We start from the raw sequence: 17,563 nt of genomic DNA, 5'->3' as shown, positions 1-17,563 counted from the left end.
CTAACAGGCTTTTTAAAAATCCTATTAAGTAATTTCTTTGATTTCAACAAAAATCATATTCACAGCAGGAATGTTATAGAGTGTAGACTATAAGCATGAAAGAGTATAGTATAGTAATTTTTATAATGAGCTTAGGGGAACAAAACATAAAAGACAAACAATCTTCTCCAAAAGAAAAAGGCCTTTAATTGCATCTACAGTGGTTTGTGATTATTTCCTGTAATTAAAATTTGATTTGTCAGTCTCAGTTTTCTCAAACATGAATGTGGTCCTTTTGGACTCACAAAAGTTCTCATTGACCTAAACATCCTAATTGAAGACAAGTGAGAGATGCTTCTGAGAAGTCAAGTCCAGGATGCTATTAAATTCAAATCCATAGGCATGGATTGGGGAATTTGCGTTATCTGCTTGAATCAAACATAATCACACCCCCTACCCCTTATGAGTGAAGCTGACCAGGTGGTTATTCCAATTACTGCTAAGTAGAAAAATTCAGAGAGGGTGGATATTTTCTGTTCATCAAGACTTCCCTTCCTGGAGGAGACAAAATGCTTTGCTTGAGAAACTAACCTTAGCACTCAGAGTCTGGAGTAAAACAAAATTACCCTGAATTAGAATTTTTAACATTCCTTCAGAGAATGCAAAAACATCTGGGGAAGGCTTCTGAAGTCTCAAAAGCCAGAATCAGCCAAGGATAAAGAAGATTTAAGGGACTAGCTGTCCTTGAAACGTTCTGCCTTGTTTCCCATTAAATTAAGTCTATAACAAAACCTCCCACTGAGTCTTCCTTCCTGAGTTGTAAACTTCTAAAAGTAGGGTCTTTGGGACTTCCCTGGCGGTCCAGTGGTTAAGAATTAGCCTTGCAATGCAGAGGACATGGGTTTGATTCCTAGTCAGGGTGCTCGCTTCGGCAGCACATATACTAAAATTGATTCCTAGTCAGGAGCTAAGATCCCACATGCTTCAGAGCTACTGAGCCAGCCCTCTGCAACCAGAGAGTTCATGCACCAGCAACGAAAGATATCGCATGAGGCAAGGAAGATCCCAAGTGCTGCAACTATTAATAAGCCGGAAGCAGTCAAACAAATAAATGAATATTTTTTAAAAAGGATAGTAAGAGTATATAAGCACAATATCATAGCAAAAAACTGTTTGAAAAAGTAGGGTCCTTGCCTGCCTCATTTGATGTGTACTATATATATATATATATATATATATGTATACATACATAAATATATATATGGAGACTCCTTTCATATATGAACAAATATATATATATGTATACATATACACTTATTTATAAATTACCACTGAGCCACCAGGCTTCCCTGGTGGTTCATCTGTAAACAATCTGCCTGCAGAGGAGGAGACCCGGGTTCGATCACTGGGTCATGAAGATTCCCCTGGAGGAGGGCATGGTAACCCACTCCAGTACTCTTGCCTGGAGAATCCCATGGCCAGAGGAGCCTGGCGAGCTACAGCCCACAGGGTTGCACAGAGTCAGACATGACCAAGTGACTGAGCAGCAACAGCATACGTATAGAAACTAAATGAATAAACCTTTAACTTGTATTAATAGAGGAAGGGGGAACCTTATTCTAAACTAATGAGAAATCCTGTAAAACTGAAAATTAATGACAGCACTTAAGGAGTCTTAAAATACGTATTTTGGCTGTGAAAAATAAGTTAAATTATACAGAGAGCTCTTAAAACTCAACAGTAAGAAAACAAACAACCCAACAAAATAAATGTCAAAAGATCTGAAAAGACATCTCATCAAAGAAGCTATCAAAATGGCAAATAGGGACTTCCCTGGTGGTCCGGGGGTTAAGACTCTGCACTTTCACTGCAGGGGGCAAGGGTTTGATCACCGTCTGGGAACAAGATCCCACAGGCCGAGTGGGGCACAGCCAAAACAAAACAAAGATGGCAAATAAGCATAAGAAAAGCTGTTCCTTGTCGAGACCGCCATCAATGAAATGCAAATTAAAACAACAATTAGACACCACTATTCACCTACTTTGGTGAGGATGTGGAGCAATTGGAACGCTTATTCATTGCTGGTGGAAATGCTAAAGCCACTTTGTAAGACAGTTCCGTGGTTTCTAACAAAGCTAAAGGTACTTTTACAAAATGATACAGCAACTGTGCCCATTGGTATTTGAGCTGAAAGCTTACGTCCACACAAAAACATGTCAATGGATATTTACAGCAGCTTTATTCACAACTGACAAAACTTTGAAGCAACTAAGATGCCCTTTAGTAAATGAATGAATAAATAAACTGTGCTACATCTAAACAGTGAGATATTAATCAGTGCTAAAAAGAAATGAACTTATCAAGCCATGAAAAGATGGATGTGTATGCTCATTCGCTTCAGCTGTGTCCCACTCTTTGTAATCCTATGGACTGTAGCCTGCCAGGCTCCTCTGTCCATCGGATTCTCCAGGCAAGAATATTTAGTGGGTTGCCATGCCCTCCTCCAGGGGATCTTCATGATCCAGGGTTGGAACCTGTGTCTCCTGCACTGCAGGCAGATTCCTTACCTGCTGAGCCATCAGGGAAGCCCCCTGGAAAGACATGGAGGAGACTAAATGCATTTTACTAAGTAAAAGGAGCCAATCTGATAAGGCTACATACTATATAATTACAACTATGTGACATGCTACAAAAAAGGCAAAAGTACGGAGACAGTAAAAAAAAAAAAAAAAATCATTGATTACCAGGGATTGGTAGTTGGTTTAACACTGATTAGCCAGATAACAGAGAATTTTTAGGGCAGGGAAAACATTGTATATTAGCAGTCCCCAACCTTTTGGACACCAGGGAGGGACCAGTTTTATTGAAGACAATTTTTCCACGAACCAAGGGTTGGGGGAGAGGAGGGATGGTTTCGGGATGATTCAAGCGAATTACTTTTATTGTGCACTTTATTTCTATTATCATTACCTCAGCTCCACCTCAGATCATCAGGCATTAGATCGCAGAGGTTGGGGACCCCCATCATATATGATACTATAATGGTATATATATATATATGTGTGTGTGTGTCTTTATACATTTGTCCAAAACGGTAGAATATACATCATCACGACTAAGCCATAATGTAAACTATGGACTTCAGATGATTACGATGCATCAGTGCAGGTTCAAAAGTTGTAACATATGTACAGTCAAGGAACAGAGGAATTATGTGTGTGTGGGGGCAGAGGGTATACAGGAAATCTGTCTACCTTCCCCTCTTTTTGTTATGAAACTAAAACTGCTCTGAAAATACTGTCTTAATAAAAAAAATTTTTTTCTTTTTAAATACATCAGGCAAGTCTCATCTGAGGGGAAGTCTACAAAATATCTGCCAGTACTCCTCCAAATTGTCAAGGTCATTAAAAACAAGGGAAGTTTCAGGACCTGTTACAGCCAAGAGAATCCTAAGGAGACATGACTACTAAAAGTACAGTGGGATCCTGGAACAGAAAAGAATGGGACCGAATAAACTATGGACTGCAGATAGTGGTAATATTTAGCCACACTGGTTCATGAATTGTGACAAATGTACCACTTAAGATGTTAATAACTGGGGAAACTATTTAGGGGATAAATGGGAACTTTTTAAGTTATCTTTGTGATTTTAAAATTGTTCTAAAATTAAACCTTTATTTAAAATCTTTAAGTGAGGGTCTCACTGGTGGCTCAGTGGTGAATAACCTTGCCTGCCAGTGCAGGAAACACAGGTTTGATCGCTGAGTCCGGAAGATCCCACAGGCCTTGCAGCACCTGGGCCTGTGCGCCACAACTATCGACTGTGCTCTAGAGGCTGGGAGCCACAGCTGCTGAAGCCCACGCACCCTAGGGCCCATGCTCCACGACGAGAGAAGCCACCGCAATGAGAAGCCGGCTCAGCGCAACTAGAGAGAGGCCCGCACAGCAACGAGGACCCAGCACAGCCCCAGAATAAATAAATTAATTTAAAAAATCTGTAAGTGAAGTTTTGAAAGTGCATTATTTTCTACCAAACACTGCCCTGGTGGTCTAGTATCTTTGCTTTTGCTTTTTGGCCTGCTATATGGACAGAGGAGCCTGGTGGGCTACAGTCCATAGGTGAAAAAGATTCAGACACAACTGAAGCAATATAGCGCGCATGGGCTTTGGGATCTTAGTTCCCAAACCAGGGACTGAACCCTGGAACAGAACCAGGGGCAGAATCTTCTGCAATGAAAGTGCCAAGTTTTAACCACTGGACCACTAGGGAATTCCCAGCAGTCTCATTTTAATAAGTAAAAAATATTGACTTGAAATAGGCCATCAACACACCTGATTAAGAAATACTGGCCTTTGTATGTGCTGAGATCATACTACTTAAATATAAAAACATTTTTCTCATGTATCTGATAACTGTTTCTTAAACGGAAAACTCTCTCTCCTGGGTTGAACAATTATAATTAAATTAGTATTTTTTAATTTAAATCATTTGTTTACAGATGGAGAGAACGTCATTTTCAACGAATCTAGGCAAATTTCAAATTAATGGTGAAGTTCAACACCTTCCTATTTGATTTTACAGCATGTTATCCCTTTATAGTACCCTACCAGAGAGGTACGTTTGTGACAGCTGATGAACATACACTGATGCATTGTTTAATCACCCAAAGTCCACCTTTTGTACTCCAGATTATTCCAGAAATTCAAGCAAAGCAAAACAGTTTTGCTTCTCTCAATTTTCTGTTACAATTTTGTAAATGTTGTTTTGTCCTTAAAACATGGAACCTCCTTCCTTTTCAATTCACTCAAGTCATGGTCTTAGGCCCATTTAGAATCTGTTAGCATGAACTATAAGAAACTGCAGATATTCACCTATTTTGATACATGTAAGTGTCAATTTCAGAGGTTCCGTGTGAAAGATTTCCACGCTCCTTTTCTAAAGAATGTCACCGATAATCTGAGCACAAAAGAATACCAACTCCTTCAAACCTATCCTCCATCATGTTAAAAATGGTCAAGAGCCCATAGGTTCATTTATTTTAATGAATCATTTCTTCCAGAAGATGAGTTCCCTAAGGCCTAGACACAGTGAATTTTCAAGTTAGTTTTTTAAAAAGTCAAAACATTAAACGTGGAGAATCAAATGACCAAGACCTTTCTTAGAACATTACAGTTCCAACCAACAGATGAAACTGAGCTCTTTCACTATGTCTCACTTTTTCTTGTCCATGAGCAATATCATTTTCACTTTTCCTCCATAATAACACATGTACTACATAACTTTTCCCCCTACACTGCAAAAAGAAGCAGCAAGAAACTTTCAACTGGAGTTAGTTGATGAAATTTTTTCTATTTTCAATTTATTACATTTAAGTTTTGTAGGTTTTCACATAAATTCCAGATTCTTTATCATAGGCTCTAGTTTAATTATTCCTTTTAATTATAACACAGTAAATAATTTAATAGCTATTTATATTTAATATGTAGGATTCATAAACCTTAAACTTATAATATCTTTCTTATACACTCTTTTCCAAACAGCCTTCGTTCCTTTTCATAAAGACTTCATTTTCTAGATAAAATTTCCACATACTCCTTAGTCATTAGTATTTCCCAGTTAAATGGCAATACGTCCCTTTGAGTAGCATGGTAGGTTTTACAAGTGATATGTTAAAGACAATTATGTCTGAGTCAGATGCCATTAATGCCAGAAGACTTTGAGCATGCCTCTATGGTATATGACAGACCCAGCAAATCTTTTTCTTTTTTTGGAATCACCTACAAAACAGTTACAAAGACTAGGAGAGGGACTTCCCTGGTTGTCCAATGGTTAAGAATCCGCCTTCCAATGCAGGGAACTTGGGTTCAATCCCCAGTGAGGGAACTAAGATCCCACGTGCCATGGGGCAATTAAGCCCACGTGCCATAACTAAGACCTGATGCAGCCAGATAAATAAATATTTTTTAAAAAGACAAGAAGAAAGTATACATCCCTATACCTACTTGGCCCTAGCCCAAACCATCCCCATTAATTTGAGTTCAACCTCAGCAAACTCAAAGATCTCACCTCTTCTACTTCCACTGTAAGCAGTCTTAACAATAAGCAATCTTCAATCTCATTTTCATTTGAAAACAACAAGATGAGTGGCCACTTGATGGAGGCAAATTTCTATCTAGCATGACATTGTAAAGCATGGCAGTGATAATACCTAAATTCATTTTCACAAGAAACATCAGGCTGTTGGAATTAGTGGACTTAAACTGTTGTGCTTCAGTTCGATTCTGATTTTGTGGACTACATCTTGTGACTTGAGCTGGCATTGGTGACTGACATTACCCATGTGTGACAGAGCCTAGAGCAACACTGGCTCCTGTGATGCCAAAGCCATACAGGAGGGAAAGAAACCAGGAGCTCCTTCACCTGTAGGAGTAAGTCCTTGAAGGCAGAGGCAATGCAGTGTAGTTTTCCTACAGATTCCGAGATACTCTGTAAATTATGTGACTCATTAATACTTTCTGATGGAGATGCTATCAGAGATGACATGCTACATATTCAGCTGGAATTTTTCTAAAACTGAATACAACAAATAACGGACTCTACTTGCCCGTCACATAGTTAACCTGACATCTTGGTATAAGTAAGAAGAATTATAATTATTTCTAAGAGTGTTATGACAAGGTAATTTTACATTTACTGTTTAAAGACAGCCTCTTAAGGATGAGATTTGCTAAACAGCAGCAAAGGGATCGGAGAGCTGAAGTAGGGTGGATTTCCAGTCTGAAGAGGATGTGGATGAAGTTAATTTATATTCCTTATTTTCATGACTTGAGAACATGCTTGTGAAATGTTGACAAATTTAAAGGATTAGAGTGTACCAGATGCTACTTTTGTTTTAAAATATCTATGCATTGATAGAACACTGAAAATTATGAACAAAAATGTGAACAGCAATTACTTCTTGGGGGTAGGTTTATAAGGCAGTATCTCTCTCTGTATATATTTTAATATATATATATTTAAAAAACTAACTAGCATTGATGCCACCCCACAAAATGTAGTGATGTGCTTCCTAACAAAACTGAATCTTGTGTTTAGAGTCATTCCCTCTGAAATGCATACTACACTGGACAGTATGAGTCAGAACAGAAAGGATGTGCTGTGAGTAGATATAGGGAGTGTGGGGAAAGTCAAGATGCAAGTCCTGTGTTTACTGGACAGGCAGACACTGGGCAAGACTTTCAAGAAAAATGCTTTCAGGAAAAGCTCATGTTATTTCAATATTTTGCTCAAACAGATGTAATTTGGGAACTGTCCCCACCTGTGATTACTTTAGAGAAAACCAAGAAGCTGCCTGCAACAACTTAGGATTCCATGGGAGGGAGGCGGCAATTCGCTAAGGCTCAAGAAGGAGTCTACATGGTCTCTTAGTCACCAGAACTTCACACATAAATAAACCAACCAGTTTATTAACCTAGTGAGATGTTAAGCCTCTGAACATCATGGTGACATTTACTCATAACCTGAGGCACAGGAGAGGATGACTGGCGGCCCTTTCTGATCTGTTACCTGGCTAAGAAATTAAAGCGTGTATTGGACACGTATTCATTCTATAGTCTCAGCTTTCCATAAGCTCCAGATCATTAACTCTGTGCCCATTTCCTCCACAGAAACTACTTTAAATAAAGTGCCTCAAATAGAAATGCAATTTAGAGATAATAAGATCAGAGTAAGTTTCCTAAAGACAGAACATCATTTCTCCCAATGTGCATTTTGGATGGCTTTTTTTTACAGCCTTTCCTGACCTGGACCACAGCACAGACTTTTTAAAAATGGACACCAGAGAAGGGTAAGGAGTCTTCTTTCTTGTATACATGGAGAACTTATCTTGACTACTAATCAAACAGGAAATCATCACAAGACTGAGAGTAGAACAAATGCCAAGCATCCCCCGAATTTATTTTGATTCTAGTACCCTGACACGACTGATGTGACTTAGCACACACATAGCCTCACAATCATCCATAAAACCTGAAGAGCTTCAAGGATTTCAATTTAAATATCCTCCATGTTACTGAAGGGAACATTTATATTATACAATTAAAACCAACTGTTTTTACCAGCAGAATTGAACTCTTTGTGTTCAATTTTATTTGCAAAAGTAAACATGTTAGTGAGGCATGGTTGCTACTGTGCTGTGCTTAGTCGCTGAGTCATGTTTGACCCTTTGCGACCCCAGGAGCCTGCCAGGCTCCTCTGTCCATAGAATTCTCTCCAGGCAAGAATACTGGAGTGGGCTGCCATGCCCTCCTCCAGGAGATCTTCCCAACCCAGGGATTGAACCCAAGTCTCAAATGTATCCTGCATGGGCAGGAAGGTTCTTTACCAGCTGAGCTACCTGGGAAGTCCGAGGCAAGTTCAGTTCAGTTCAGTTCAATCGCTTAGTTGTGTCCAACTCTTTGCAACCCCATGGACTGCAACACACCAGGCTTCCCGGTCCATCACTAACTCCTGGAGCTTACTCAAACTCATGTGCATCCAGTCAGTGATACCATCCATCTCATCCTCTGTCGTCCGCTTCTCCTCCCACCTTCAATCTTTTCCAGCATCGGGGTCTTTTCCAATAAGTCAGTTCTTCCCATCAGGTGGCCAAAGTACTGGAGTTTCACCTTCAACATCAGTCCTTCCAATGAATATTCAGGACTTATTTCCTTAGGATTAACTGGTTGGATCTCCTTGCAGTCCAAGGGACTCTCAAGAGTCTTCTCCAACACCAGAGTACAAAAGCATCAATTCTTTGGTGCTCAGCTTTCTTTATAGTCCAACTTTCACATCCATACATGACTGTTAGAAAAACCACAGCTTTGACCAGATGGACCTTTGTCGGCAAAGTAATGTCTCTGCTTTTTAACATGCTGTCTAGGTTGGCCATAGCTTTTCTTCCAAGGAGCAAGCGTCTTTCATTTTCATGGCTGCAGTCACCACCTGCAGTGATTTTGGAGCCCAAAAAACAAAGACTCTCACTGTTTCCATTGTTTCCCCATCTATTTGCCATGAAGTGATGGGACCAGATGCCATGATCTTAGTTTTCTGAATGCTGTGTTTTAAGCCAACTTTTTCACTCTCCTCTTTCACTTTCATCAAGGCTGTTTAGTTCCTCTTTGCTTTCTGTGTTAAGGCTGGTGTCATCTGCTTATCTAGTATTGATATTTCTCCTGGCAATCTTGATCCCAGCTTGTGCCTCATCCAGCCTGGCATTTCGCATGATGTACTCTGCATATAAGTTAAATAAGCAGGGTGACAATGTACAGCCTTGACGTACTCCTTTACCGATATGGAACCAGTCTTCCTCTATGTCCAGTTCTAACTGTTGCTTCTTGACCTGCATACAGATTTCTCAAGAGGCAGGTCAAGTGGTCTGGTATTGCCATCTCTTGAAGAATTTTCCATAGTTTGTTGTGATCCACATAGTCAAAGGCTTTGGCACAGTCAATAAAGCAGAAATAGATGTTTTTCTTGGGCTCTCTTGCTTTTATGATGATCCAGCAGATGTTGGCAGTTTGATCTCTGGTTCCTCTGCCTTTCCTAAATTCAGCTTGAACATCTGGAAGCTCACAGTTCACGTACTATAGAAGCCTGACTTGGAGAATTTTGAGTATTACTTTGCTAGCATGTAAGATGAGCGCAATTGTGCAGTAGTCTGAACATTCTTTGGCATTGCCTTTCTTTGGGATTGGAATGAAAACTGACCTTTACCAGTCCTGTGGCCACTGCTGAGTTTTCCAGATTTGCTGACATATTGAGTGCAGCACTTTCACAGCATCATCTTTTAGGATTTGAAATAACTCATCTGGAATTCCATCACCTCCACTAGCTTTATTCGTAGTGATGCTTCCTAAAGTCCACTTGACTTCACATTCCAGGATGTCTGGCTCTAGGTGAGTGATCACACCATCGTGGTTATCTGGATCATGAAGATCTTTTTTGAACAGCTCTTTTGTATATTCTTGATACCTCTTCTTAATATCTTCTGCTTCTGTTAGGCCCATAGCACCTCTGTCCTTTATTGTGCTCATCTTTGCATTGAAATGTTCCCTTGGTATCTCTAATTTTCTTGAAGAGATCTCTAATCTTTCCCATTCTATTGTTTTCCTCTATTTCTTTGCATTGATCACTGAGGAAGGCTTTCTTATTTCTCTTGCTGTTGTCTGGAATTCTGCATTCAAATGGGTATATCTTTCCTTTTCTCCTTTGCCTTTTTCCTTCTCTTGTTTTCTCATCTACTTGAAAGGCCTCATCAGGCAACCATTTTGCCTTTTTGCATTTCTTTTTCTTGGGGATGGTCTTGATCACTGCCTCCTGTAGAATGTCATGAACCTCTGTCCATAGTCTTCAGGCACTCTGTTTATCAGATCTAATCCCTTGAATCTATTTGTCACTTCCACTGTATAATCGTAAGGGATTTGATTTAGGTCATACCTGAATGGTCTAGTGGTTTTCCCTACTTTCTTCAGTTTAAGTCTAAATTTGGCAATAAGGAGTTCATGATCTGAGTCACAGTCAGCTCCTGGTCTTGTTTTTGCTGATGGTATAGAGCTTCTCCATCTTTGGCTGCAAAGAATATAATCAATCTGATTTTGGTATTGAACATTTGGTAAAGTCCATGTGTAGAATCTTCTCTTGTGCTGTTGGAAGACAGTGTTTGCTGACCAGTGCGTTCTCTTTTAACAAAGGCTCTGTTAGCCTTTGACCTGCTTCATTTTGTACTCAAAGGCCACATTTTCCTGTTACTCCAGGTATCTCTTGACTTCCTACTTTTTCATTCCAGTCCTCTATTATGAAAAGGACATCTTTTGGGGGTGTTAGTTCTAGAAGGTCTTGTAGGTCTTCATAGAAGCATTCAACTTCAGCTTCTTCAGCATTACTGGTTAGGGCATAGGCTTAGATTACTGTGATACTGAATGGTTTGCCTTGGAAAAGAACAGAGGTCATTCTGTCGCTTTTGAGACTGCATCCAAGTACTGCATTTCAGACTCTTTTGTTGACTATGAAGGCTACTCCATTTCTTCTAAGGGATTCTTGTCCACAGTAGTAGATATAATGGTCATCTGAGTTAAATTCACCCATTCCAGTCCATTTTAGTTCACTGATTCCTAAAATGTTGATGTTCACTCTTGCCATCTCCTGTTTGACCACTTCCAATTTGCCTTGATTCATGGACCCAACATTCCAGGTTCCTATGCAATATTGCTCTTTACAGCATCGGACTTGACTTCCATCACCAATCACATCCACAACTGGGTGCTGTTTTTGCTTTGGCTCTGTCTTTTCATTCTTTCTGGAGTTATTTCTCCACTGATCTCCAATAGCATATTTGGCATCTACTTGGCACCTACCAACCTGTGGAGTTCATCTTTCAGTGTCCTATCTTTTTGCCTTTTCATACTGTTCATGAGGTTTTCAAGGTAAAAATATTGAAGTGGATTGCCATTCCCTTCTCCAGTGGACCACGTTGTGTCAGAACTGTCCACCATGACCCGTCCATCTTGGGTGGCCCTACATGGCATGGCTCACAGTTTCATTGAGTTAAACAAGGCTATGGTCCGTGTGATCAGTTTAGTTAGTTTTCTGTGATTGTGGTTTTCATTCCGTCTGCCCTCTGATGGATAAGAGGCTTATGGAAGCTTCCTGATGTGTGGTTGCTGCTGTTAAGTCACTTCAGTTGTGTCCGACTCTATGCAACCCCATAGATGACAGCCCACCAGGCTCCACTGTCCCTGGGATTCTCCAGGCAAAAACACTGGAGTGGGTTGCCATTTCCTTCTCCAATGCATGAAAGTGAAAAGTGAAAGTGAAGTCGCTCAGTCATGTCCGACTCTTAGCGACCCCATGGACTGCAACCCACCAGGCTCCTCCCTCCATGGGATTTCCAGGCAAGAGTACTGGAGTGGGTTGCCATTGCCTTCTCCGACATATGGTTAGTATTGTATTAGTCGCTCAGTCATGTCCGACTCTGCGACCCCATGGACTGTAGCCCGCCAGGCTCCTCTGTCCATGGAATTCTCTAGGCAAAAATACTGAAGCGGGTTGCCATTTCCTCCTCCAGGGGACCTTCCCAACTGTACATAAAGGAGACTTCATTAATGTGCATCACAGGATACCCCAGGTTAACCTGCTATAGAAAATTGCCTCTTGAGTCTTTGAATTCTATACCAATTCTACACCTCTGGTTGGCCGATTGCTTCTTTATTTAGGTTTTAAGGTGAGTGACCTGGGGATATTTGTTTCCATCAACCTGATTGTGAATCTAAAGGCACCGTTGAAATGTCTATTTTTCTTGCTATCCTCAGAAGAGACTGCTTCACATCTACTCTATGATTCTCATTCTTTTCAGCTTACAATACAAATAGCTTATTATTTTTTGCAACTTATGTCTTATAATAAAGCAGTGCTGAAAAATTAAATAGAAGAAAGTTCACCTGCCATATAGGCTACGCAAATGATTTGCTGGTGGTGATTTTTAAGCTTGATTCTAAATAGAGTTATGAAGCACGGCACTTGGAAGACATTCAAATTTTGCTATTTAAGGTGTCTTGAAATTATAGGCTCACTCTCCCTAAAATTTCAAAAAGCATAGAGCTTAGGCTCTTAAGGGTATAGCCATGATAAAAGCTTTCATAGTCATTTCTAAAAAGCAACACTTCATAGTTTTCTCTCTCTACTGGTTCTCTAATATACTTGTAAAAGGAAGGCAACAGAAAACCAAGAATAAAAATAGCTGAGCTCTCCACAATTGGGCTTCCTGCTTACTTTCCCTGTTCAAAGAAAAGAGGAGACATCATCTTGCAATAGAGGCTTCATAGACAACTGGGCTTTTCCAGTGACAGTTGGCATTTGATGCCCCATATCTCTTGATTCTTCTTGTTGCCAATGGTTGGCCTGGCAATGGTGGTGAAATGGGAGCAATTAATCTGTAGATGAGGGAGGGTTTCCTTTAACAGTTGAAGGGTACCATCTGGCATGATTCCAAAGACTTGCAGTGTTTTTAATGTGGGAATTTCTCCAAGTTCAAGTAAAGTTTCAGGTATTATGTCATAGCACCAACTGAGTGATAGGTGTTGGAGGTAGCTGAGTAGGTAAAATTCTGGAAAGCAGTCATTTTCCAGCATGACACTATTGCTTAAGTCTAGGTGGACAAGACTGCGACATCTCCCAACTGAGGTAGAGACATCTGATCTCTGCAGATTCTTTCAGTACCCGCTGAGATTCAGCTGGGTGATGGTCTCTGACACATGGGCAACAGCCACCTGTACATGCTTTTCAGTGAAATCATAGCACCAAGAGAGGTTCAGTTCATCCAGTCTGGAACAGCTGCTCAGCAAAGTCTTCAGGGCCGATTCAGAGAATCCAGAACAGTCAGAAAGGTTTAGTCGCAGTAAATTTGTGTTCTGAGTAAGATTATGGACAATGGGATCTGAAAGTCGGAGGCCTTCCAGGCTGAGATTCTGCAACTTGGAGTAGTGAGGCAGAAGGCCGTGCAGGGTAGACACATCGATCACAGAGTTCGACAGGTCCAGGTGCTGTAGACGAAAAGGGCTGAAATGTGCAACTAACGGTTGGCCCATAAATGATCGTGGACAGCAGAAGGCAACCACCTCTCGGGACAGGAGCCGACCAACCATGTCTGGGTAGAGGTTTCTGCCCGCAAGGTCTACAGTCTGCCAGAGAGACTTGCCAAACGCAAGATGATACCATCTCTTACAAATACTGGAGACTTTCAGGAGTCCAGGGAGGCACAGACAGGAAAAGATTCCTAAGAGCAGCTCGTCTGCAAGGGAGTCCCAAGAAACACCTGGGAAGTTCTCTCAGTTTAGTTTAGGTCTGCAGACAATTACAAAGTACTTGTCATTCCCTTTGCTTTTCAGGTGTTTTCGTGGGGGGCTCTATGGGTGGCCCAGGTTTGAAAGCAGTTCCTGGGGGATGTTCTCTGACATATGGTTAGGAGAGCTCAAATCATACACCCAGAGGGAGAAATTTCATAATCCCCTAGAGAACAACGTTTCATTGCAAAGCCCATGGGCAATTCAACATCAGTTCTGCTTTTGCTGGGCCTTGATCGATGTAAATAATCTCCCTTACTTTCTTAAAATATTTTGTCTCTATTAAGTCCTCCCCCCCATCTTCCTAATAAACTTCTCTCAAAATCAACGTTATTAAAATATAGTCTTGTATAATTAGCTAACAAAAGATGTAGAAAATTCCCTAACCTTCTGCTTACCCTTATGATTGTTGTCACTAATCAAAATTGGTAAAATGCAAGACGTCTCCAAGAGAGTATGCAACGATTCTGGTTGGGAGTCACTGTGTGCAGGGTGGTCCTCTGCCCTCATCTTCTGGCGATGCCCACTCCCCTTGGTCACCCCACCCACTACCTTGGCTTCAAATGCCCTATGGATATAGGTAACACATACAGATACATGTCAATGAGACACAAATCTGTCCCTCCAGCTCATATTTCTTCTGAGCTTTAACCTCTGTTATTTAACTCCCCAATGAACACCTCCCCTTGAACGTCCTCTATAATCCCAAACACTGCAGTCAAAGGCCTCATCTACCTCGAGCTCTCAAACTTCTCCTTCCTCTTGAGAAAGACACTATGATCCAGTCTAGAAACTGAAGTCACCCTTGTCCCCTGCTGCTTCCCCTGCCCTCTCCTTCATTCACCGAGTCCTGTCAATTTCAGTTGCTTCCTACACCCTGAATCCATCTGCTTCTCTCCATCTTCCCTGCCACTCCCTCAACCCCGAATCAGAGGCTCATCCTGCCCCGTACACCTTCTGCACCAGCCCACTGTCTTTCAACAGCATCCCTCATCCCAGACCCCATCCCATCTCCACCCTCCAGCCAGTGGCCTTTCTAAAGGCAAATTTCAGTGGCTGTCTACTTCCCTCAACAAAAAATCTGGACGTGGACACGGCCTCCTGGCTCTGCTCGTCCTCTCTCTACCTTTTCCAACCCACCCCGTTATACCTGTGCCCATGTGCTTTGACCTTAGTTTGGTTCCACTAAAGACCAAAGTTCTGAGACTTCCCTGGCGGTCCGGGGGTTAAGACTCCTCACCCCTGGGCTTGCCTGGTGGCTCAACGGTAAAAAATCTACTTGCCAATGCAGGGGTCATGGGTTTGATCCCTGGTCCAGGAAGATCTCACATGCTTCAGAGCAACTAAGCCTGTGTGCCACAACTACTGAAGCCCTTGTGCCCTGGAGCCTGTGCTCTGCAACGAGAGAAGCAACCACAATGAGAAGGCCACCCCTCCTTGCATCTAGACAGTAGCTCCAATTCCCCAAAACTAGAGAAAAGCCCAAGCACTAACGAAGACCTAGCACAAAAAAAAAAAAAAAAAAGACTCCTCATTCCCAATGCAGGGGGCCAAGATTCAATCCCTAGTCAGGGAACTGGATCCTACATGTTCCAACTAAGGAAAATATCCTTCATGTCTCAACTAAGACCTGGAGCAGCCAAAAAAAGAAAGCAAGCAAGAAAAAGAAAAAAAGAACAGTGCTCTCTTCTCCCACCAGGTTTCTGCAGATGCTGGTCCAAGCACTAGGAAGCCCAGTCCTCCCCTAGCTTGCCCGGCTAACTCCTCTTCTGCAGCTCGGTGGAGATGCTTTGTGATTGTGGAAAGGTCTCCTAGCTCCAAAGTATGGGTTAGGAGCCCCTCCTATGTGCTCTCACGTTACCAACTTCTTTCATCACAAAACTTCTCAGAGTTTAACTACCTATTTGTTGGCTGTCCCAATTAGCCCGTAAGCACCAGTTGTTACCCTGTTTCTCTGATTTCTTTTGTGTTTCCAGAGCCCATCAGAACAGCTGTACCCGAGTTAGCAACCAAACACAGAGAGAATGAATGGATGAGACTCAAGTCTAAGGAGGAGATGGCTTATCCAATGCCCACTACATGGCTGCAACCTGCCCGAGGCTTTGACTCAATTATCTCTTATCCACACAACTCTGCAAGCTCTGTATTATTTTCAGATGTTTTACAGATGAAGGTCAGTGGGATTAAACAGCTTTCTCCAGGTCGCACAGCTCACACGCATGCTGAAAACCTGGCCTCTATAACTTCAAAACATGTTCCTTATCTTTGCAAACACTGCCTCTCCCCACAGCCCACGCACAACGGCCAGAGGTCTACACATCGGCCTCCCAGAGTGACTCCAATCCATCTTCCACTCGACGGTCCTTCAGACATGAAAACTTGTCAGAAGTGAGTGGTCGGGTTGACCCTTTGCACCCCCGCTGGGACTTCAACGGGCTTCTCCCCAGTGCATGTGACCCTTCTCCATTGACTCATCAGGGCTACTTCTCCCTGCTGTTTGCACGCAAAGCCTAAGAGACGCACAGCATCACCACGCTTTAAAGCATCTCACCCGTGACTCCCCCTTGAGCTGCCAAGACAGGGCCTCCGTAGGACAAAAGGCGGAAACCATACAGTTGCCATCCAGAGGCATCACAAAGACAAGCCAGCACGCCCTGGGGTTGGGGGGGCGCACCCTGGCCTGCAGGCCTGGTGGCGGTGCTGGCTCTAGTCTAGTGTGGGCTCCTGTCTTCCTCTTCAGCAGCCACCCCCACCTCGCCTCTGAGGCTGCCTCTAGATGGACCACCAGCCACAGACCTTCTGGGTCCACGGTGTGTGGGAGCCACACCAGGGCCCGCCTCAGAAACACCTGAATTATTGGAAGGAAATTCAGCTAAAACACTCTGCTCTGCAAGTGACAAACCCAGGCTGAGTAACTGACACAGGCTGGATTTGATAAGCTGCCACCTCTGAATCAGGTTGGAGCTAAGACTTGGTTTGAGCAAAGTGAGACTCTCCAATCTACAAAACTAGTGATGGGCTCGTAAGAGGATAAAATATCTGACTGTTGATTTGAAAGTTTTTGAAAAACTCCCACCCAGAATTCCACAGGATTTAGTAGTTACCACAGGAACAGAAAAGGATGCTCTCATGGTAGGCAGAACTAGATGGAATTGTAAGTCATTTTGTCTTGTACATTTCTGAAAAGATCTTCCTTACTCAGGGGACATCAAAGCTGAAATGTCACATAACTCTCTTTGTGTTTCTAGGTTCTGTTTAATGACATGGAGAAGATGGGGGATCAGCACATGGCATCGCAGGTTGTTTGTACTATTCTTAGAATAACAACTTGTAAAATGATCTGAAATGAAACAGCACTGATTCCAATGACTTTGCAGCTCGGTTCAATGACAGTTTTGCTAAATAAGGGCAAAAACAACAGTATTCAAGCTGTTGAATTTCTGAATTAAATCTAACTTTACTTCGACATTCTGTGTAGGCCTGGGCAGAAAGAGAAATGGTGGGGACTGGGGCAGCAGCCTGCCTCTCCTCCATCGATCAGGACACCATTGCCAAGTTCACTGGAGGGCAGAGTCTGGAAGTGCAGGTGAGAAAAGAATACTTATCAAGGAAGCCAAGAAAGCAGAAGTGATGGCTGGGAATCCCACTGCCATAATGGCCAGTAAACCCTACTTTGGAAAATTCTATCAAGAGCCAAATACACTGA

At 42.1% G+C, this 17,563-nt stretch overlaps 1 protein-coding gene and 1 pseudogene across 8 annotated transcripts in view; both read right to left on the bottom strand.

Annotated features, from left to right (window-relative positions):
* KIAA1217 (KIAA1217 ortholog) overlaps positions 1 to 17,563 on the bottom strand; it is a 346,126-nt gene that overhangs the window by 260,022 nt on the left and 68,541 nt on the right. The window lies entirely within an intron of this gene.
* Positions 12,779 to 17,391, bottom strand: LOC136158994 (S-phase kinase-associated protein 2 pseudogene; annotated as a pseudogene).

This window comes from Muntiacus reevesi, chromosome 2 (assembly GCF_963930625.1).
Source record: "Muntiacus reevesi chromosome 2, mMunRee1.1, whole genome shotgun sequence".
Taxonomy (NCBI): Eukaryota; Metazoa; Chordata; class Mammalia; order Artiodactyla; family Cervidae; genus Muntiacus; species Muntiacus reevesi.
This window is presented reverse-complemented; position numbering and strand designations above follow the sequence as displayed.